Source organism: Pungitius pungitius, chromosome 6 (assembly GCF_949316345.1).
Source record: "Pungitius pungitius chromosome 6, fPunPun2.1, whole genome shotgun sequence".
Classification (NCBI taxonomy): Eukaryota; Metazoa; Chordata; class Actinopteri; order Perciformes; family Gasterosteidae; genus Pungitius; species Pungitius pungitius.
Genome location: NC_084905.1, coordinates 8722537 through 8745293, shown reverse-complemented (window position 1 = coordinate 8745293; position 22757 = coordinate 8722537). Strand labels below are relative to the sequence as shown.

The 22757-nt window shown below is 42.6% G+C and overlaps 1 protein-coding gene across 1 annotated transcript in view; it reads left to right on the top strand.

Moving 5' to 3' along the window:
• The first annotated feature begins 11613 nt into the window (after positions 1-11613).
• smpd3 (sphingomyelin phosphodiesterase 3) overlaps positions 11614-22757 on the top strand; it is a 45271-nt gene continuing 34127 nt past the window's right edge. The window contains exon 1 of the mRNA XM_037451880.2: positions 11614-11873. The gene's annotated coding sequence lies outside the window, so the exon portion shown is untranslated. The remainder of the gene's footprint in view (positions 11874-22757) is intronic.

The window sequence follows — 22757 nt, the reverse complement described above, 5'->3', positions numbered from 1 at the left end:
CTGTATTGAATGAGTATGTCATCAATATGTGACAAAGTCACAGCAAATTCCCCAGTTTCTGTCTGAGCTTTTCCACAGAGCTTTTTGGTGATGTCGGCTGTTGCCCGGTAACTTCATTGCTTTAAAATTAATTCTTAACCTTCTCATGAATCACGTTTCCCGCCATATCTAGCATTTTCTTTGGGGTAAGTACCGGTGTACACTTCCTCCAAACATGGACTCAATCCCAGCTAATATACACCTGGGCGGGTCACCGGCCAATTCCAATTGACACTGAGACAAACAACCATTCGCTCTCACATTGAATAGCCTTCATTCTGCCAACCCCACCCCCCCTCCCCTCCCCCCCTCCATGGGAGAAACCCGAGGCAGACACAGGGAGAACGTACTCCACACAGAGAGGCTGCTGGATGCTTTCAACAACAGCACCTTCTTGCTGTGAGGCGACAGTGCTAACCACACACAGGGCACGGGGGGGGGGCACCAGCAGGAGGTTGGTACCTCTGTCCTATCCTCTAATTTGAGAGAGTTAGAGAGTAATTACCCTCTAATTTTACCTGCACCTCCTCCCTCAACTACTGCGACTCCTCCCGGCCCCCTTTAGCTCACCCTATCCGTGTCTTTCCTACCCACAGAACGTCCCTCCTTTCTCCAAACTGTTTTTCTTTCTTTATGTCCACCATGAATTTAAACTCACACACAGTCCAACATTGAGACTGCATTGATTCATTTATGCAAATGTAATTCATTCTTGATATATTTACATTATTTTCATTTTGTAAATCATTGGTAAACAATGTATAAGTAAACAATGAGAATAATCCAGTAGATGAATCCGACCCTTAGGGTACAAAACATCAAAACTACTCAAGTGCTGTCAAGAGAATGTAATCTCCACTAAACGTGGTTAACATCACAAATCGACAAAACATGAATAAAACAGTGCTTGGTTCTGTTTAGGTAACAGAACTACTTGCTTTTGGTTTGGTAAAGCATCATGACTTCTCTTGAAATAACGATGTTTGTCTCATTGAAATAAGTCAACGAACATCTATGAATATGAAAAGCAAAATACATAGATAGGACTTGGACCTTGGAACAAAAAAAACTATGTTTCCTTTGTTTTCTTATGTAACTTACACAGTTGTGTGCACAGTTATTTTTAACCCCGACTATGATCTAAGTAAACCCAAAAACGAAAATCAATAAATATACTGACAAGCCATTTGTGAAATGTCCAGACAGGACAATAAAAGGGTAGAACATCATCTTCTCACAGCATATTTACTTTGCCTCAAACTACTGACTGAAAAAGATACACAACTCATTACACAAAGAATTGATTTGTCTACATTATCATGAAATAAAAGTATAATATGGCTGTGGTTTAATGGATTGCAAATGATGACGCAGCCAGATTTTTGTCTGTGTACACTGTGGCAAACTGTGTTTAATATAACATTGCGCTAGCACAAACCACGAAAGTGTTGGCCTGTCTAAGGGCGGGGATGGGCAGGGAAAAGGGGTGTGAGCGCTGGAACCAGCCCTGTCCCTATATGAGGCCTTCTAATGACAAGGCTGCCTGGAGTTTAAAGATATAAATACTTTTTTTAAAAGCTGTTCTGAGAAAAACATGCTTAAAATGACAGGGTGGATAGAATGGTTGTGTGTGTGTGTGTGTGTGAGAGTCAGTGAATTCACACACAGGGTTTTAACTTGTTCCACAATGTGCTGCTGTGCACCACAGATGTTTCTCATGTTGAACACCATTAAACACACATCATCGGCGGCTGGAATAATGTTTTTGGTTGTGAGCAATGTTTTCCTATTTGACATGTTTACTTTAACCATATTCAGAAATGAACATTCTTTGAGAGTTAACCAGCAATAATGTGCTGCTCCTTCCATCTGTACTTGAGCTTATTGAGATTAATGTCATGCTGATGATTCCCACTTGCATTTGGAATATTCTACTGGAACATCTGCAAAACATTCGATTGCCGTCACACTTTCTGTGTGAATACAAATGTATTGTCCCACTATCACTGTTTTCTCACATGTCTTTTGAAAGGACAATGGGTAGGATTACGTTAGATTCATTTGCAGAAATGAAATATCAAGTTAATTACTATTATTGTTAGGGATTAATCACCCCAAAGGCTTTTGTTTCTGTTCCCTTAGAATCCGACCCGGGAGAGGTTTGTCTCCATAAAGTCTGTGATGAAAGGGTTTTCGTTCTGTCCCTCTGGTGTGTTCCTCTCCATAACAACAGAGGCTAAGGCTTATGGGTACTGTAGTATTTCAGCTATCCAAACAGCTGGCAGAACATGATTTCTCACTTTAGAATAATTAACACAGGTGAGCCCAACATAAACATTCAGTATTGTTGGATTTTTTAGGAGGCTGCAGTACATCTACACTGAGGTGACGGGCTCAATGGAATTGACAGGTCACTGCTACTACTAGAGCCGTATACGGCATCTGTCTATATTATAACATGTTCATTCGCTGCATTATTCAATGGCGGCGGTGGAATCACCCAACTGAACGCTTTAAAACATCAGCCAGCAAACCGATGGGGGACGTCACCATCGGTCATGACGACAGGAGGAATCCTTACATAGATCTGCACATCCCAAGCGGCACGTGACCCTGCTGCCCTGTTGTCATGGAGTTTCAGCCGGTTGCAGTTTTGCGATGGCGCTTCTAGGCACACTGACAGATTCCTCCTGCTCAGGCCATGCGCCCGTCTCAGCCTGCATTTCAGACATTTCTACCCACAACAATGAAACAGAAAATGGATCCACTTTCAAACCAGGAAATAGCCTGGACCCAATTGTTTACAACAAGGACCATCATCAGATGATGTGTAAAAGGTCTCACCCACAGCCTCGTGAGGCAGCCACATCTCTGGAGGCCCACGGTCAAAATACATCTGAATAGATGGTTAAATTGTGAGTGAAGTAAGGGATTCCTGCTTGTTTGATGATGTTGATAAACCCCGGAACTTAATTCATAACAGGAATCATACAAAAACGCTTTATTGTTTTCTCCAGCGTTTTGGGGTTGGTCGACATGCTAGACAGCCACATTAATGTGTAGAAGACCTAGAAGGCGAGTTTTCATGAATTGCTCCTTTTAGACTTGTATTCGCTTTATTGAAACTAAACATGGAGAAGCAGCATTCAGCTTTCCAGTATCTGGAACAAAGTCCCAGAAAGCTGCAGGTCTGCAGATTAAGTCCAGATGAAAGACTTTCTCTTTGCTATTGCCTTTAATTGACCGTTTTGGAATTTTTTCTTTCGTGCTTTACAAATAAAATGGCAAGGATTAGATGGCTCAGAACTTTTTTAATCTCATAATTATTCCTGAGTATAGCTTTGGTTTGGAGGCAAACTCCTTCATGTCCACTGCATCTCTGCTCCTTCCAATTAGTACTACTTGAACATGCATGGACACAGGCTACTACAGAAGCACACATTTACACATAAGTGATGCTGATGCTCGGGGCTGATGAAAATTGAGACCAGCTAACAAACTCCCAGTTGCAGGCTATCTAAAAAGAAAAATGTTTCTCTTGATTAAATCATTCAGGCAGTTAACCCAGATAACATGCTTTCCATCCTTTACCTCTTTTCATTACTGTTAATCACTGTCTCTGCCTTCTAATAAGAAAGTAGTTAAAACACGGTCCCTTCTTTCCATCCCTCCCCATTTGCACGTCACACCATCCAATCACAGCTAGCTTTTGGTCCTGTTCAACGTCTGCAGCTCACCACCGTATCGTTCGTCTCTTGATGGACTTCCATCAGACAATAGCTGGAAGCCACTGCACAGATTAACACCAGTGCGTTTTTCATTCCCAGACTGAGCTGTCTCCCGGGGAGGTGGAGAGCGAGTCCAGATGCGAGGTTAGGAGGAGGGCCTTCTGCCAATGCAAACGAGTACATCTGCTGCTGGTTTCTATATTCCCTTTGGTTGATTAATCATAAAAAAAACTTAATTTTTGTGTGACTCAGCCAACCTATTTCCTTTTATAAAATCCACCTGTAGTGTGTGCGGCTGGTTCAGTGCGTCGTTAAGGTGAACCAATCCTATTTCTTCAATTGACACAAATCTTTCTATTGTGTAACACGAGTGTCACAATATTATATTGTGTTATGCTTAGAGCAAACACCAGAGTGGGACCATTTGAAACGTATCCCACTCTTGAACTAATGTTTACAGTTCAACTCACAGTACAGTAAAAAGTCATAATGTGATTCGAGTGCTTTGTGTTTGTTTTGTTTGGCGATTAGTGGCTTTAAGGCTGAACGCCCCTTTACGGTAACGCCCCCACTGGAAGTGCTTTTTTTTAATAATGCGCCGTTAAAGGCGTTGCGTAGCCACGCTTTCCCAAAGAGACACTCAAATCTTTGCAGAAACGAATAAACGGAAGGCCTTCTACAGTCTCTGATAGAAGATTATGAAAGAATAATGCATACTTCTCGCTAGAAATGCCATCGAAATGCATACAAATGCTGATGCTTTCTTAAAATATTGTGTTTTTCACAGATAATATGCTGACCGTCCGCCATGTTTTTCTTTTCGCTAACGGGAAACTGGAGTCACGTGACCTATTTGCAAAGCAATGTAAATGAATGGGCCAAAAGAAACGTAACATAGTAACGTTATTTTGGGGGAAAACATGACGTTTATTACGGTGGACCAACGTTGCCATTTCACGCTTTTTTTGGAGACTGGGTTGGATTTCCAAATGTCTTGTGATAGCAACAAGAAAGGTGAAGTGATGTAAAAGCAACATGAAAGCACTTTCTTCAACTTTAATAACATCATTTTTCTACTACGTCCACTAGATGTTTCATTTTAAGGCATGAGCAGATTATGAGGTTATGGGCTCCTAATTCGCAGACCTACAAAAGGCGCCAGCTCTACTTCACAGAAACAAGAAACACAGGCTTTGGTGCATCTCTTTCAAGGTGTTTTGTGATATTAGATAAGTGGATGTGTATTTTGAAAATGTCCTGCAGAAAGAGATGAGCTCAGAATGACCAGATACCTGGTGTTCTAACAATGAGTGGCACAGCTTATCCGATGTGGCAGAGCCTTATTAATATAGTGGTCTCTATGTAATTCACTATTGGATGTGAAAGTCTTCAGGATATGAGTCAAAGTCCAGTGTATGTTTGAAAGAACAGACTGATGCCGATCTGTAACAACACTGTAGGCTATACAGTGGTGACTTTGGCCTTGCTTCGTGTGTTTTCAGTTGTATGAGAAATAAAAACAAGTAAACTGGATACTTAATTATCTGTCACTAGGACTTCTTCACCTCTTTCATTTATATTACTGCAGTCCTTGGGGCCACGTCCAAAAGGCTAAGCTTTCTTTATTTCAGTCCATGTCCTAAAAGGGGCCTTGGCCTGCTGCATAGTTGCTCCTTCACAGTTGTAAAATTGGGACAGAAAAAATGGCCAATACAGCCATTCATGAAATACCTAAGTAACATTTAGTGAAGCTAATGGCGTGCTTTTGGCACCACACTTTCGTACCACGCTTCCAACACGCCTCTTTGCGTCCCGGTAAATACCTCCCTAACCCTCTTTGCGTCCTGTTGGTCAGGTTACACACGATCAAACGCACGTTACGTCATTTAACCCGTAGCTGAAAGGATCAGCAAGAACCACTCTGAAGTCCCCAGGATTCCATAAGATCTGAAAATGCCAACTCCCTCGCCCTGATCTAGATGCGGCTTTCCTCACCAGAGAAGCAACCGAGTAAGCCAACCTCATCCTGGCTATTCTGGGCTCCCGACACGTAACGTTAACCGGAAGCTCCATCACCATGCTACGGCTGATCCCCAGAAATTCAGCTTTCAACAATCTCCAACTGGTCCATTGTAACCCTGCAAAAAACAGCAAAGTAAAACAGAATCCCTTTTAACGAATCAGACACAAAAGCTGAACTGTTCATTTATTATGTCCAACCGCCGCGCCAAGTCAGGTAAACGCCGATTCGCTTCCAGATGACGTCATCACACAAAAAACACGTTGAAACGTCAGCAATCCATTTAAACATAGTTGGGTTCAACCCATCATCCGTTCTGTGTTCATCAAGCCCAATGCTTGATGGGATTCACTTCAGTATTGTGAGAAAGGAAGTATGAATCTACAGTGGGCACGGAAAGCATGCAGGCCCCTTTAAATTGTTCACTCTTTTTTTCATTGCAGCAATTTGCAAAAAAGTTCATTTTATTTCTCATTAATGTACACTCAGCCACCCATCTTGACAGAAATTGTAGAAATGTAGAAATTTTTGCAAATTTATTCAAAAAGATAAACACATGGTCATAAGTATTCAGACCCTCTGCTGTGACACTCATATTTAACTCACATGCTGTCCATTTCTTCTGATCCTCCTTGAGATGGTTATACTCCTTCATTGGAGTTCGGCTGTATTCAATTAAACTGATTGGACTTAAGGCACACACCTGTCTATATAAGACCTTACAGCGCACCTCAGAGCAAATGAGAATCATGATGTCGAAGGAACTGCCCAAGGAGCTCAGAGACAGAATTGAGGCTCTCTTCACTTGGTACCAGTGGCTCCCCGCATCCAGTTCAAAAGATTGGTCCAGTCTGTGAATGGATCGGGTCAAGTCTACATCCAAGACATGTAAAACCCTACATCCCAACCCGCAAACTCAGCTCTGCATTTGCTAAGCTGCTTGTTCCTCCTCACTGACAAAACAGCGGAATTGGCTCTCTGAGGGTTAGGGTTAGGCACGGAGTTTCAGGAAATAAAAGGACTTGATAGTCGAAAAATCAAAACTCAAAAACACTACGAAACAAGGTGAGAAGGGGAGGGGAAAAAACAAAGATGAGACCGGGACCTGGAAAAACAAACTACACTGGAGACTACCTACTTGGCGTGGCATGGAGACAAAAACGAGACACCCGCAACATGCAAAGCACGTAACATGCAATGATGCAACAAGAGACAAGAGACTGACAGGGCTTAAATACACAGGGTATGTGCAGGTGATTGGACACAGGTGGAAACAATCATCGACACTGTAGACAATCACAAGGGGAAGACAAGACAAGACAGGACAAGGCAGGAAGTGAAGTTACCATAGGGACACAAGAGACATGAAACTACAAAATAAAAAAAGACACAAACCCAAACCGTGACACTGATTCACTCTGAAACTTTTCTGTCCTTTGATCAGGTCTACGTTTGTTGCTTTTGCTTATTTCAAGATCATCATCAAACGTTTACCACTGTAACCCTTTCCTATCCTGTCTTTTAGAAGACACCATAACATTCCACTTGAAAGCAAACAAATAAGGCTGCACTACACCCGTCCACCTACACCCGTCCACCCTAAGACACAGTCACCCCTGAGTCCATTCGAAACCACTTCCACATACTTCGTCTGTCCCCAAAAGTACAGAGTACTGGTACATCCGCTCGGATCTCAAATATCTTAAAGCCGCTTATCACACCTCACAGATGGGAGTTTTTGGGGGGGTTGTCGTGCCTGGGTCCCACGGCGGATCTTTCGACACAACCCACACAACCCATCCGACCTCCAGACGCGTCAACTTACAAATCCTATCTCTCACGTCTCAAATAAAATTGTTAAACAGTTAAATTAGTGTTTGTGGTCCTTACCACTTACTACTACTCTCACTAATATGACCCAACCATGCGTACACGTACATGGAATTTGACTCCGGTCACACTCCGTACTCAACGTTTGTACAAATAAATGATAAATATGATTAAAACATTTTTTTAAACAAGCACAACAAAAACAAGTGTATGCAACAATATAATGCAACAACGTAGCACGGCAACATAGAGCAGAAAATGTAAAGGAGTGCAACAATGTAACACAACAAAATGACTCAGCAGTATAACACAAGAACATAATCCAAGAACATAACCCAGGTAGTGTTAATATATAACAAATGTAAGCAGCGGGCTGTGCTACTTAATGTCAAGCAAAAAGCAAAAGTTAATGTTTACACAACATTTACAACTGTCTCCATGGCGAAAGTCCTCTGTCTGTTTTACAACCATCATTTGACCCCACCTGGTAGGGGGATGGGGGGGGGGGGGGGGGGCATTTGATGCTTGCAGAAGAGAAGGCAGGCGGCTTCTCCTCAAGGCTTGACGCTGCAGCAATAAACCAACAGTTCTCTTCTATACTTCAGGTATTAAATCAAACCGCCAAAACACAGCACCTCATCTATGTTGCAGCCAGTATTGATTTCCATTTTTATTTCAGCCTATACAACACTGTTGGCCGTAAAACGTAAGCAGTATGCCAATGTTTTATGGCACGGAAACAGACCAAACGGGATGGAGGAATAAAGGGTAACTAAACCAGGACACCCCGCCCCACACCCCCTGACTTCCCCTCACACACATGTTCTTGTAACTGAATCTCTAATTGGTCTAACAATTGTTGAAATTGTTTCGGCCTCGAGGGAGATCTCAGCAGACTTTAAATGTGGAACTTTACGGAAGAGGACCCATGTATATAGTTTTGGTGTGATCAATTTCACTCAATATTCATACATTTGCCAATGCAGTTGGCATGAGTGAAAAATACAAGAAGGTTAAATGATTATCTTTTTTGTTTTATTTTCTTTCGTCTCAGCCATAAAGGCGCCGCATAAGTCAGAGTTTGTAGACTTGAAAGTATTTTCCTTGGCAAAGTAGGTTCTGTTCTGAAGGATTATCCCCTAAGCCATCCACTGGAGCCAGGTGCTGCTCACATACTGCATAGCAAATCACCTTGGACACTATCGGACTCACGGATCACCCAATTGCACTGAAGCCCCCACAATCCCCAAATTCATTGTCACAGTTCTCGTCCCTCTTCCTCTCCGCCTCATCTAATCTCCCATTTTTACCAAGGACTGAATCCTATTGTTATTTCGCTTCAAAACATGTACGAGCAATGTAGAGGCGGAGCTGTAATCCTAAAACAGAGTTTTAGAGTTTGAAAGAGGGACCCTGGTTAGAAAGAGAGAAACAACTTAGGCCAGTTGTGTAAGAAGCATTGTTATTTTTTAGGTAGCAAGCATAACCGTTTTGAGGAAGTACTTTTGTTGCATAAGTAAAACTAAAAAGAAGTTTCAAAAAAGGGAAATGATGTAAAGAGCGGAAAACTCTTTCCTGTGGACACAGAACCATTATTATTGTTTTTTTTTAAAAACGGTATTCATACAACAGGCAGAAACTCATCTGTTAGTCCTTGATGCATATTTGCTGTCTTTGTTTTCACAGGCCGAAAATAATTGTCAACAGTTACACAGTCTATTTGGCTGACTTTGAGTCAGCTGTACAAAGGTTTTTCCAAAGATGCTAAACAGCTTGTTCGTCAGTTCTGTGTAGCGCTGCTTCCTCTTGCCAACCAAACCAATGGAAAGAAAGTCCTGTGCAGCTTTGCAGATGTGTAACATGTCATTTGATAAGCCTCATTTCGACCGAGGTACGGCCTGTTAAATTTCAAGGCACCAGTCCCTCTATAGCCCGGCCAAACATAGCAGCCAGACCTTTGTCTTCGTTACCTTGTCCAGATATGTTTTCGTGTAAGACTTACTGGACCATAGCTTTTACTCCAGCCAACAAACAAACTGCTTCTATTAAATCTTTCACCTACATTCAGTTCTCTTATTTCCAAGCCACGACAACATCTATGTATTTAATATAATTTAAAACCAAACCCTCTAAATACACTAATCGAGGTTACATTTGAGGAGAAAAGTGGAATGGCAGCTTATGGCTGACAAGATGTTTATCCGCCCCTGACATACAGTGGCACAGAAACAGCTGTTTTGCATACAGGAAATTAGATATTCACTCTCTGTGTGTGATGCATCCGTTGATGTTTCTGCCTCCAGACTGCGTGCCTCACTTATATGAGTCAACTTTGCTTTGCAACTGATGCAGTCTGTGTCGGATTTCATTAAGACAGTTAAAAGACTACAATTCACTTAAACTCACAACATCTCCGGAGAACAAATATTAGCGATCATTGGTGAATTCTTGAAAAACAAGCCTTTTTCTCTGTAACCTTTAAGTCTTGGTCATACTCCCAAACAGATGAAGGCACTGACATCAAGCTGTCGGTTTACACTGTACTGATATACTGCAATGCTGATTTCTTTGCTCCGATGGGTTCTGTGGGTTTTGTTGGTTGGTCAGAGAGAAATATAATATATCACTAGATTGAGGCCACTCTACTGATGTGGGTTTTTTGTTGTTGCAATGATAGCATTTATTTTTGAAGGACTGACAAAGTTGTACACCAGCGTTTTGGCCTCATTTGCACTAATACTAATTATTATACTGGCAGGTTGTGTTTAGAGTATTTTCAAGTAGATCATGGCTTATTAGACTCTAATAACTCAAACTAGGTAAAGCAGTCATATACATTTTCATGATGAATACCCTAAATGTTGGTTCTGACTCTGGTTCTGACCTGGTTTTGTGTCTGTATTTGGGGTAGAAAAGGTTTAATGATGATTATGTTAAAATGAGACATGCCAGAAAGAATAAACCAGCCTTTTTGTCTATTTTTACATGGTCTACTGAGGAAATAAATAAAGTGAAAATTTGAGTTTTCTTCTAGACGTCTATAGAGCAAGGCGGTACTGTGGTGTGGTGGTTAGCACTGCTGCCTTATAGCAAGAAGGTCCTGGCTTCGAGTTACATTGCATTCGTTTTAGACAAAAAAATGTATAAAAGCAAACTTACGTGTAATGTAATCTGCTCCAAGGACTGATCACCCGTTTTGGACCTTGCCAGAAACCTAACTGCACCTGTATCCCGTCTCTGTGTCCTGCTTTTGAGCTCCAGTGCATAAGTACGTGTAAAACATTACACAGGCTGGTTCAATACATCTGGAATTCATTCATAAAGATTAAACCTTGTGTAACAGCAAAACTGTGTTAGATAGTAGAAGGATACATATGCTTGTTCTTGTTGGTACCATTAAAAAAAGTGTTTGCTCACCATTAACTAGTGTTAGCCCTTCTACTCTACCTTCTAAAATCATATTATATCTGCACATATATTTTAGTGATTTTAACAGAAAAGTATGTACAAGCCAATGTTCATGTTTCATCGCTTTCTGTCTCGATCTTCCGGTGACTTTCATACTGTGATCTGTAGCTTCTATCTTTACCCTTTAACCCTTTTATGTTTTGATTTGAAAATCTCTCTCTTTTTATTTTATTATTTTATGTTAGATTATACTTGTCAGGCATTAGGCATAAGGCGTTTTTCCTCTATTTTCATTGCTTTAAACAAATGATCGTTATGGAATAATATACTGTGTTATAACCATTAGCAGAAGTTCCTGCATGTCATACGACGTTTAAGTGGCCATCCCAGTTTGATTCAGATGACATTAATGGGTTTCACGCACAGCCACAGAAGACAGAGAAAGACAATGGTGCACAATCCTGATACAACCACGGATGATCTTATCAAACATTTAAATATGACATGCTTTCTTAATGATGCCCCCCCCCCCCCCCCCCCCCCCGCCCTTGCCCTCCCCCTTCCCCCACCTCTTCCCGGAGGCGAACGCATGAGAAGTGGGCGTGACGTCGTAGTGAGCGACCGACGTCACGGGGAGCTGTTCAAAGCCGTGCGGTGCTGAAGAGACAACTCTCCTCGCCTCCACCTCTCCCCTCAGTCGCTCCTCTCGGTCCCTCGCCAGGTCCGTGGATTTCACCGCCTCAGAGCTCCGTTTCGTCCGCGCTCAGCACAGGAGGGCACGAGGCCGCCCGACACCAGGCAGCGTTTTACGCATCACGCAAAGCCCATGCGGGAGAGATTTCCAACAAGTAAGTCGCCTCTTCCCTCTCTCGGTTTTAGGTCGGAGAGCAGCAGCGACGATTCTCTACACCTACATGGGCTACAGAGGCTAATAGAGCATTCCAGTGTCTGGTACCGTAATAACGCATTTATAATCCTGCTGTGTGTGTGTGTGTGTGTAATTCGCGTGTCCGCTCAGCCTTCCAGCCGCGCCTCATTCTTACCCTGCTTTGGCCTGGGGTACAACATTTGACTCAAATTTGCATGATCTAATGGTAGGCGAAGCTCTCTCTCTCTCTCTGTGTAAAGGGCGCGCTCTTTTGCATGAATGCCTGAGATCAGAACACTAAGTCAATGCTACAGAAAGCATCCCCCCCTTCTCCCTCCTCTCGTGTTACTTCCACGTCTCTCTCTCAGTGTGCACCTCAGACTCTCGCTACACACAGATGATTCACTGATCACTCTGTGCTGTCTCGTCAGTCAGTTGTGATTTTTTTTAACCCTTGTTTGCTGGCCTGCTGCCCACAGTAGTATATTCATGGTTTTAACTGGTTTTACTAGTGGTGATATGCTGGGACCGGCCGGTTACTGGTGAGACCTGGTCCAGTTGGGTGGCTGGTGAGGGGAGAGCAGGAGGCATGGAATCTGTAGAGAAGTGTTGCTCTTTTTCAATCCACAGTACATTTAGGTGTGGCCTCTCCTCTCCTTCACTCTGATCTTGTTTCCTTTTTTGTGTCCTTGTTTCCCCCTTTGCTCTTTTCTCCATTCTGATTTCCTCCCCTCCTATTTTCTCAATTGTCCTCTCCCCTTTTTTGTTGCCTCCTCTCTTCTCTTCTCTCCTCCCCTTTCTTTTTTTCTCCCTCTTCCCTCCTTGTTTTATTGCCATTTATCATGTGGTAAGAAGGAGTCCAGCAGGTTCTTTCCTCCATTGATTGAAAGTGCGATGTGCCTCTCCTCCGAGTAGGAGAGTGCTGGGCATTTGTTCAAGCCAGTGTTTGGTTGACTTATGTTTCAGACCTTAAAGCAGCAGAGTCTGAGATAACCTGATTTATGATTATGATATCCTCTGAAATAGCTACTTCTTTCATACTTCACACTGAAAAGTTTTTCCCCCTTTCATTCATACATATACTTTACTAAAACTAGTTAAAAATATTGTTTCAGGGCACAAAGGACTTAAAACCTTGTAGTTCCGAACACTTTTAACATTTTATTGAGGGAGTACATAGGATAGAAGAAGAGTGATTCTCTCATAGACTTCTATTCAATCAGACTTCTTTTTGCAACCGAAGCAGTCGCCCCCTGCTGGTCAGTGGAGAGAATGTAAGCTTTATGACACTTTGCAGGCACAGTCCGATATGTAAAAGGTGACATTGCTTCCATCACAATTGGGCTGCAGGATTGTTCCCGTAGGATCCTAGAAGTTGACGGAGAGTTTAGCTCCTCTCCCTGTGGATTTAGATTTGGATGAGTCTTTGTCCAGTTTTCTCTGTGTTGAGCAATCCTGTTCCTACAGCTAATACACCATGTTTGCATATGGTGCTGTGACTTATTTAGATGCTTCTTGGCTTTGGATCAGCCTTCCAAAGCAGCAGAAGGCTCTGCAATATGTCCGCGTCTTTAGACATAATCTGGACAATAACCTTTTCAGTCTGCCTTGCATGGCCCCCCGGGGCTCCTGGGTACTGCGTTTCCATTGGAGACGGAGCATGCAGGTGGTTGAGGGGAGCGGGCTGTACAGATGAGGCCCTCCAACAGGTCCGGGAGTCCAGTGACACCTGATAGTGCGGGATCTGGTTTCAATGCCTGTTTAGGCAGGAAAACATAAGGAGGACTTGTTAGTACTTAGTAGAGTACCGAACGGGATGAAATGGATGAACTGTTCTTTATTCATTATAAATGCTAAATTCAGGAAATAAACATGGACCCAAGCTGTTGCCTAGCAACGCAATTCATTTGAAAGGCAGAGACAGGGTGAATACAGGTACATTCAGATCAAAAAATTAAGAATATCTGAATATCTGTATGAACAATTTGTTGCAAAAATCAATTCTCTACCTCGTCCGTTACCTCGGTGGGTCATTTATTTTAGAAATGTTACAACCCAAACGCAATTCTTAATTAAATTGATTTGATTCAGCCCAAATCATTTGATTGGATAGTCCTGCCTGTATGTTTTCCCCAAGCTGCTATCTTCACAGCTGTGAGTCTTAACAAGGGCAGAATGTGATGGAAACGTTTAGGAGGGAGTCTGTTGATGTTAATGTTGATGCTGATGACTTTCTTTCTACATACTGGGCTGGCTTTTTAAGTTGGATCCTTTTAAAAAATATTTGACTTTGGCATGCTAACACGATTACCATTAAAATGCTAACAAGCCAATATAATGTCTTCCAATGGTTACAAAGAAAAGCACTGGATAATTGCGTGACTTGATTACAGCACTGGATGAAAAGGGGAGGAAAAAGTTGCAATATGGAGAATCCTTCATTTTAATAATTAATCTAATTGGGTTAATATTTTGTAATTTGCATTTTTCAGTAAAACTAAAACTGACTGGCAACTCATCTGAACCCCTTAATGACTCTTAAAGTTCCGTTGGGACCCTTTGGACCCCCTGCTCACGGGTCCTGACTATGGATAGTGGAGCTTTGGGATGAGCCACCAGTCCTCTCCGTGAGGCTCGTCTTCAAAAGATTGACTTCACACTCTGGTGCCTCTCTGTTATTTCCTGTCCCCTCCTCTACCAGCTGCTCTCACACTGGCTTGAAAGGGGTACATTGTGAGAGTCAGAGGCACCATGAGAGGGCTGGTGTTTCCTGCTAAGATCCACAGTGCTACGAGAAGCCTGATTCCGAGAGACCGGGAGGCGGCGCCATGAATATTCGTTGTGTGGAAGGTGGCGGCCTGTTAAAAACGGACTTCTTTAGCAAGGATAATACCAATACTGTTAATTATTATTTGATAAAATAAAAAAGTTAGTGTATTAGTCTATACGGATGTGTCTGGTGCTGTCAGGTCAAATGGGGAAACATGGACAGTACAGCTTGGGAAATTACACCTGTTTCAACCAAAATATAAAAATATGCATTCACTTCATGGGGAACATCTCTCTGAAGTTATATTACACCTCTGAAAATAGTAAGATAATGAATGACTCACTTCCCTTTAAGATGGAACATGGAGTGTATACGCACTGTATATGTGTATTTATACATATAGATGGACTGTATGATTACAGCACATGGCTACTTGAGCTGTAATTAGACCCTTTAAAGCTGATTAGAGACCAGTTTATGTATGAACATTCATCCACAGTCTCTCCTCCACCCTCTTTCTGTCCTACTCCGGCTGTGTGGCCTTCATCCTTTCATGCGGGCGCCTGTACTTTACGTTTCTCCTCCTCCTCCTCCACCATTATTGTACGCCGGCCATCCGCCCGTCTTCTCTGTATCCTCCATCTGTTCCCTGACATCCATCCATGCTGGCAAGTTCACGTGCCAGCATGGCAGTGAGGACGGTTGAATGTAAAAACTCCCCAATTGCTTTTCAGTCGTTTATTGTCGCAATTAAAGCAGAGCTCTGATGAAGAGAGATGGATGTAGCTGTCTGCTTATGATACACTTGGTTGTTATTGATTTAATGACCCAGGGCCACTTCATTTGGAAAAGCAGATTTCTTTCTTTTGTTTCTCATTCATGTGCCGACGTGATATTGCCTTTTTTGTTTGCAAATGTTTGAATGTATTAATTAATTTTCCAGCTAAAAACGAAACAATAAACCCTGTACTCAGCAGCTTTACTTTATTTCTGCTAATGAGAGGATTTTGTTGTGATTTTAGCAGACCCTTATGTTCATGTTATATGCAGAGCCAACGGTATCTTCGTGGCCTTCACCGGTGTCACATGTCATCCTTGCTGAAAGGTTGTGAACTCGTGGAAGCTGCAGGTTTCAACCTCCTTGATGAGGTGCTGATGGAAGTCCATCACTCTACCTTCCTTCAGGTAGGAGGAGATGGCGCATCGTATAAAAATAAAAAGTCGGTAGTCACGTGAGTCCTTGACTCTCGAGAAGTCGGAGTACTTGGTCACGTGACTCCCCATTGCAGCTGTTTGGCATCTCTTTGTTGTAGCGTGCCTCGTTCTGGTAATGTTGCGTCTCTTGTTGTTGTAGTCATGGGACAACATTGACATGTCGACAGATGTTAATATTCTTAAAAGCCCACTTAATCAGCTAAGTCAGTATTCTTCCCCGAGCGTGATTGAGGACACGCCTCCCCGTGATGGAGCACACCTGGGTCTCATCCCCTGTTTAATGCCTGTCCAGATGTTCTTCCCCTCGGCCCCCTAAGATGGGGTCAGTTACCCCGTCAGTGTGGGCGCAGTGGGATTATGTTTCCCACCGCCTGCTGACAGGATGCAGAAAGCAGGATTTGGGTTTGGTTCTTTTTTTCAGTCTGAGGTGTGTATTTATATGTGATGAGTGTGGAGTGAGCGTGCTATCAGTCACCCTCCTGAACATTTCTGACTACGTAGACTGATATTTGTCTCGCCTCTCGTGTTCACCCATGTGAGCTGCAGCTGTGGTCCTGTTGCCTCTCGTTCTGCCCTACTGAAGCCCTCCAGGCTGTGTGAGGTTGGGAGGAGGTGCTTCGGGTGGAGCAGTGTGTGTGACAGATGTGGTTGATGCAGTCCTGGGTGTGGCTTTAAAGAACCGACCAGCATAGTGAAAACAGGGGGAATGAAACTCAAACCAACAAGTGCAAGTAAAGACCGCACACGCTCTCTCATTACCCGCGTGGACTGACCTCGGCAGATGTGTGTGTGTGTGTGTGTGTGTGTGTGTGTGTGAGAGGGGAGAGGGTTTAATCATCAAGGACTAAGGTTAAAGATGACATTGGAGGCAGGCCGCACGTTGGGTTTTTCACCATCTCCTCGTTACCTTCTATTCTCAGCGTCCCGTGTGGTGGATTCAAAGTGAGAGCGAGGCGGAGTGGATCCAGAACGCAGCCGGCAGCACCGATCAGGTCGCCTCATTTTTCGGTTCCAACAAGACATTCTTTTTCGTTCAGATGTGTCAATCAGCGCCCGCAGCTTACAAAAAGCAGAGCGAGATGTTATTGCCAGCATAATTTACCGACTACCCTATCTACTCTCCAACATGCAAGCTTATTGACTATTAGCAGTTAGTTAAAATCTTAATAGAGTCGTCATTTAGTAAATTCTGGTCTATCAGAGTCAAACACACCATAAAGCAGGGGATGCTTTTGGGCCAGCCGTATGGTGTGGGGTGGAAGATTTTGCACAGACAATCGTAAAGTAAGAAACAAAGGCTCCGAGTCAAATATGTCTTTCTCCGTTTATTTGGGTCACAACAAGGTCACAACAGCTACATGCTCTGCAGACTGTCATGAACCATCTCTCGCCCCCTAACAGAACGAGGCACTTCTTATACACAAGTTCAGTTATCGGTGGCGTCAACAGAAACCTTGACCATCTTGTTGAGTCTCTACAGCCAGGATACTCAGGACAGCTAGTTCATGTAAGACACATCAGTTCTTTGACCATGGACTCGCCCTCCTAACACTTGAAAACAAATCTGGTTACACACATACGACCTATTTTGTTTAGTCTATAGAGCTAGGACGCTGAGGAAATTTATCAGTGCAGAACACTTCAGCTCTCATACCATGGCCTTTCCATCTCAGCCCTTGCAATTTATAAACTGGTTATACAAATGAAGCATTTAGAAGAGTTACATATATTTTTGCCATTACAGGTGTCTCTTTCAAACTGCTATGGTAGCTTCTATTTAGAGCTTGCTAAAAAACCAAACACAACGTAATTCAAGATGGCCCTGGCATTAACGCCAACCTCAATGCTTCAAAATGGTGCTGCACAAATTGATAGGGGACACTGCGTTGATTCCGTCCACCTTTTACTCATCAATGTCTAGTCGAGCCCACGTGTTACTTAATTGCCGCCTGTATAGGTCGGGGACTTTGAGGCCTCTGCCTTTCCCCGCCCCCCATCCAGGATAACAGAGTGCAAAAGATTCATGATTCTAAGTGGCTTTACTGGTCCTGCAGGGGAATTAGTATTGAACATTAAGCAAGCCCATAAAAATAAAACAGCTTTAGTGAATAAACAGTAAAGGGGGCAAATTGCTATACAAAATACAGAAATATCTTTACTGTGCATGTTATATACTTGAACATTTGAAAAGGGAGATTCCATTCTGTGTACAGCAGCAGTCATACCAGATAACCTTCACTATGGCACGGTGTGTGTATTACATAATGTTTCTTCAAACTGCACATTGCAAAAATAAATATCTGGTTCATCGCACTGAAATGTGTGAACAGAAGAATTAGAGATGATGTTATAAATAACATTATTTGGTAGCTCAGGGGTATTAATATTTATATATAATGTATTAGGGATAACTGTCACTGTTAGACTTAAAAATTCTATTTTTTCAATTCAAACCATTTTGTAATTAAAGTCAAAAGAAGTGTTCATCCTTTTGCATGAATAAACTTGTTTCCTTGAATTGGATTAGAAGAGTAACATCACTCAAGTCTGTGGGCTACGTATGGAGTAGGTCTGCTCAATAATCACCTGATATAAAAGAAAACTTGTTCAGTTCTCCTGCTATTTGAATGTGTTTCCCATGAATCACCTACAGCAGTGGTCCCCAAACTAAGGCCCGCGGGCCGGATACGGCCCGCCTCCACATTTGGCCCGGCCAAGTTTGGGGACGCCTGACCTACAGTCTTTGCCGAAGTGTCTAGACACTTGCATTCACTCGACTGACCAGAAGGAGACTCCCCAGTGTAAAAGAGAAAATGACTAGTTTCTTGAACGATTCCATCAGTAAACTTTGTAAACATGACTTAATGATCTCAATCTCTAGTTTCAGTTTTCTTCAATACACCGTAATGTCCATTTAGACTCAAATGAAGCAGGGAATGCTTTAGGGCGGGCCCACTGTGATTGACACTGCTCTGCATTCCAAATATGGTCATTTAGGTTTATTGGCTGCAATAAAAACAACATAGTGACAGCTCTAACCTTCTTATCATATCCTATTCATTCTCCTTACACTAACGTGTCTGCTTAACATCCTTCTGATGCTATCACTGATCTATACTGACCTATCTTCTCAGTTTCATACAATAATATTCTCCGTTAAACTGAAAAGACGGCGATAGTAACCTCCAAATGATTGGTACTCTCTGGCCAAACAATTGCCTGACTCTCTCTCAAACGAACGCCTAACTGTGTTTGTCTTGGCCTGAACCTTGTGCCGTTTCCGTAGCAACATCCACCCTTCACCGGTGATGACGCCAGCCAGGCAGCAGTCACTTGCTCCTGACTTCCTCCCCATCAATCCTTTCCCCCTTAGCGTGTATTAAAATGATAAGTCTGCCCTGGTGGGATTTCTCATTTATTTGGGTGAAGGTGTTAATCATGATGAGGATGAACAAAAATCCCCACGAAGACTGTTTAGGATCAACACACTCACTAAAGGTTCATCAACAAGAGAAGTTGATTCCCTTCAGAGGTGACTTGTATGAAGCCATTCTTTAGCCCTAGACAGGAAGTGATGTCACAAGTATGAGGAATAATAAGTGGAGCAGGCCACGTGGGTGAACACAAGAGGCGAAAATTACAACCTGGGTCCATTACATAATGACCATGTTTGAATTTTATAATTTCCAAATCTTTAAGTTTTTGTGAGTCACTTATATATTAAAAGGAAAGGGCAGCTATCAAAGGATTTGCTGTATGAATCCTTTTCCCCTTAAAATAACGACACAAGGAGCACAAAGTTGAATCTCAGCTTCTACATGTCTTTTCCATTTACTATTTGTAACTAAAGCAGCAGTTGACCTCTGTTCTTCATTCTGGTTTCTGTCTCTCTGCCATTATTTGATTTCAAGGAAAACTTCTCCTTGCTGCTTTGCCTTTAGAAAGTACACATTTTCTCTATCACTGTAGTTAGTGCCATGTGGCAACTTATTTTCTGCTTTTCCTTGGAAGCTCAGCAGTCACCGCCTGTTTGTCAACGTGAATTTCCCACTGTTTTTAACATTAGCAAAGCGGATGTACAGGGTTTTTATCTCAACCTCCAAATCAAAGCAAATATACAACCTTGCTACATGAAGCATGCTGGGGAAATGACCACAGGCTCTATTTCCTCTAATTTAGGCAACACGATGGAAGTTTTCTCCAATTTTTGTCAGTTTGGGACGGAAGCAAAGCATGATTAAAGTCCTTGCTCATCAGAAATATCAAGTGTGTTGGTAAGATATGAAGTGTTTTTGAGTTTGAGTAGCACGTGAAGAGAGGGATGTTGATTAAAACAACACATTTTAAAGGCCTGCGATCATCTTTCAGCACAGCAGCTAATACATCTGGAGCAAATGTAGGGCAAATCAATGCTGGACAATCCACTTGGTTTGCAGACAGTCCAGAGGGGACAGTGTGGAGTGTGTTTTTTGTACTTGTGCACAATGTGTAGATAACGTGCCGCCTAATGCCCCGGTCAAGTATTGATGACTTCATGTGATTGTGTGTGTGTGTGTCTGTGTACAAAGCATGTTGTGCTCACATGGGGGGAGAGCACAAAAGGCGAGGATCCACAGGACATACAACCATTACATTAAAAATAGAACAATAAATGAAGGGAGGGAAAGATGTTTCTACTGTTTGTTTGACTATGTGTATTATATTGTATTTAGGGCTGGGCACGTCATAAATACGTTATCCAGTCCATTAACTTGGACAGAGATTTCATCATGCCTTAACAGATATTTCTATTATTTGAGCATTGGGAGGGCCTTATAGCTGCTGTACACATTAACCGAGAAAATTGAGAAAAGTACCGCACTTTTAAATCGCCATTTTCATTTGAAAGTCGATACAAACAAAGCTATTTGTAACCACTACAAAATGGAGTTATACGTCACCGGAATACTATGAGCCTGAAACACTATGAGCCTGAAACCCTATGAGCCTGGAGTATTAGCATTGATGTCAGCCGACTAGCTACTTTAGCTACTAGCTACTAATTGCCGTTAATCACAGAAAAATCCTTTTGCTCAGCACTGATACTCGCTCACTAGCACCTCCGGAGATGAACAAGCCAACCAGCTACGTAGCCAGTTGTCCAGTCTGGAGCTCTCGTCCACTCTCTGCCGGTGAAACTATCTGCCAGCGCTGTAAGGTTGGTTAATATGTCGATAATAGCTATAACATGGCAGTGGTCAAGAAACACAGACATCCAGTACTTACTCTGGGCCGAGGTGGACGGCTGCCCAGGGGGGCGGTGGTTGAACGCGAGTCATGAATGTAATGTGCTGAGCGTAGGTCTGAATGGATCGGGTTGTTTTATAATGGCTCTTAAGCAATCATCCCGCATTAATGGATGATTGGTAGAAAGCAAGGAAGGAAGACATTAGCAACTCTTGCAGACCTAATTGACCTCATTGTGTGCTTTACTGTACTTTGAAGACCGACTCTGCTTGATTGCCACGTCAGTTAGTGGTAAAACTTCAGTGAGTGGAGAACAGAAGCACAAACAGGCAAGATGAGCACTGACTTTACTAAAGACAGGAGTGATGAAACAATGACTATGTGAGAACAGAACTTTGCTCTACTGAACCAGGAGATGTGCTAACAGCATCAAAAACTGTTTATTACCAAGTGAGTTACACATTGTTGGGAAAATGATGTTCTGTCTTAGTGGACAGAGAATCTATAAACTTTTGAACTGACACAATGTTTTTTTTTCGATGAACAGATGAACAACTTCAGGTCCATTTTTTCCAACACACATACAACAGAATTTGCTCGGCCATTGGTGCAACAGTAAAAGACGTACGTCTAATGTAATTTAAGAATTTATAAATGTATGATAAAATATGGTTACCAAATGTTAAATGAACCCACCTGCACATGGAAAGAAACTGTATTTGTACAATCCTGATATACTGCAGCCTCCATCCAGAAGGAAGGGAGGGACTCAAAAAGTTTGTGTCCATGCTGAGAGGGTTGGAGCTGTGTAAAACCAACTGGCCAATTCATTTCCAACCTTTCATAGCAAAGTACTCGCCATTGGACGTATGAGCAGTTCATGCAGGTGAGGATACCAGCCAGTCTGTCAGCGACTTGGTCATAAAAGTCTTGTTAATGGCCGTGTTCTTCAGCCTCGCCGCCTCCTTCCCCACTTATACTGTTGACCTCTCTGATCAGGTTGCTTCAAGCGCCATTGCTCTTCTACCCCTTTGGTTCTTAAGGATGTACCCCCAACTAGAGAACTTGATGTGTCAGCTAAAGACCTCCCATTATAGTGCTAACATGTCACGGTGGCAGCGAATGACGTAGCAGGTCCTAAATCAAAAAGCTGACTAATGGTAGAAGGTGACAGTCTTCTTTGTGCTGAACTAAAAGTCTAGAGGTGATGCTTTGCTGCTCTGCAGAGCGATATATTAATAACGTATGAGAGGAGACACAAAGCCAAACCGAGACCTGAAGGTGGGGACCACATGAAACAAAAGGTCATGGGTTAGAATCAAAGCCATAATGGTACTCAGTAATTGGGCCACTGTGGGGGTGTTCTAACTAAATTACTCTGAATTACAGATATTCCATTTGGAATGTTATTGTAATTACATTGCCACGATTTCTTGGAAATATATTTCCAAGATAATGTCTGAGATTAAACTCATTGCTGGTGAGCAGTTTACCCAAAGCCAAGTTCGTTTGTTGCCTTGTGAGCAGCAATGTTGCTCAAACAAAGGTGGCAGCAGGTCCTGATCAAATAACCGCGCTGACTGAATTGTGTCTCATAGTGATGGTATTGTGAGCTCCCACTAAACATGTTATGGACCATAATTACACTGTTGA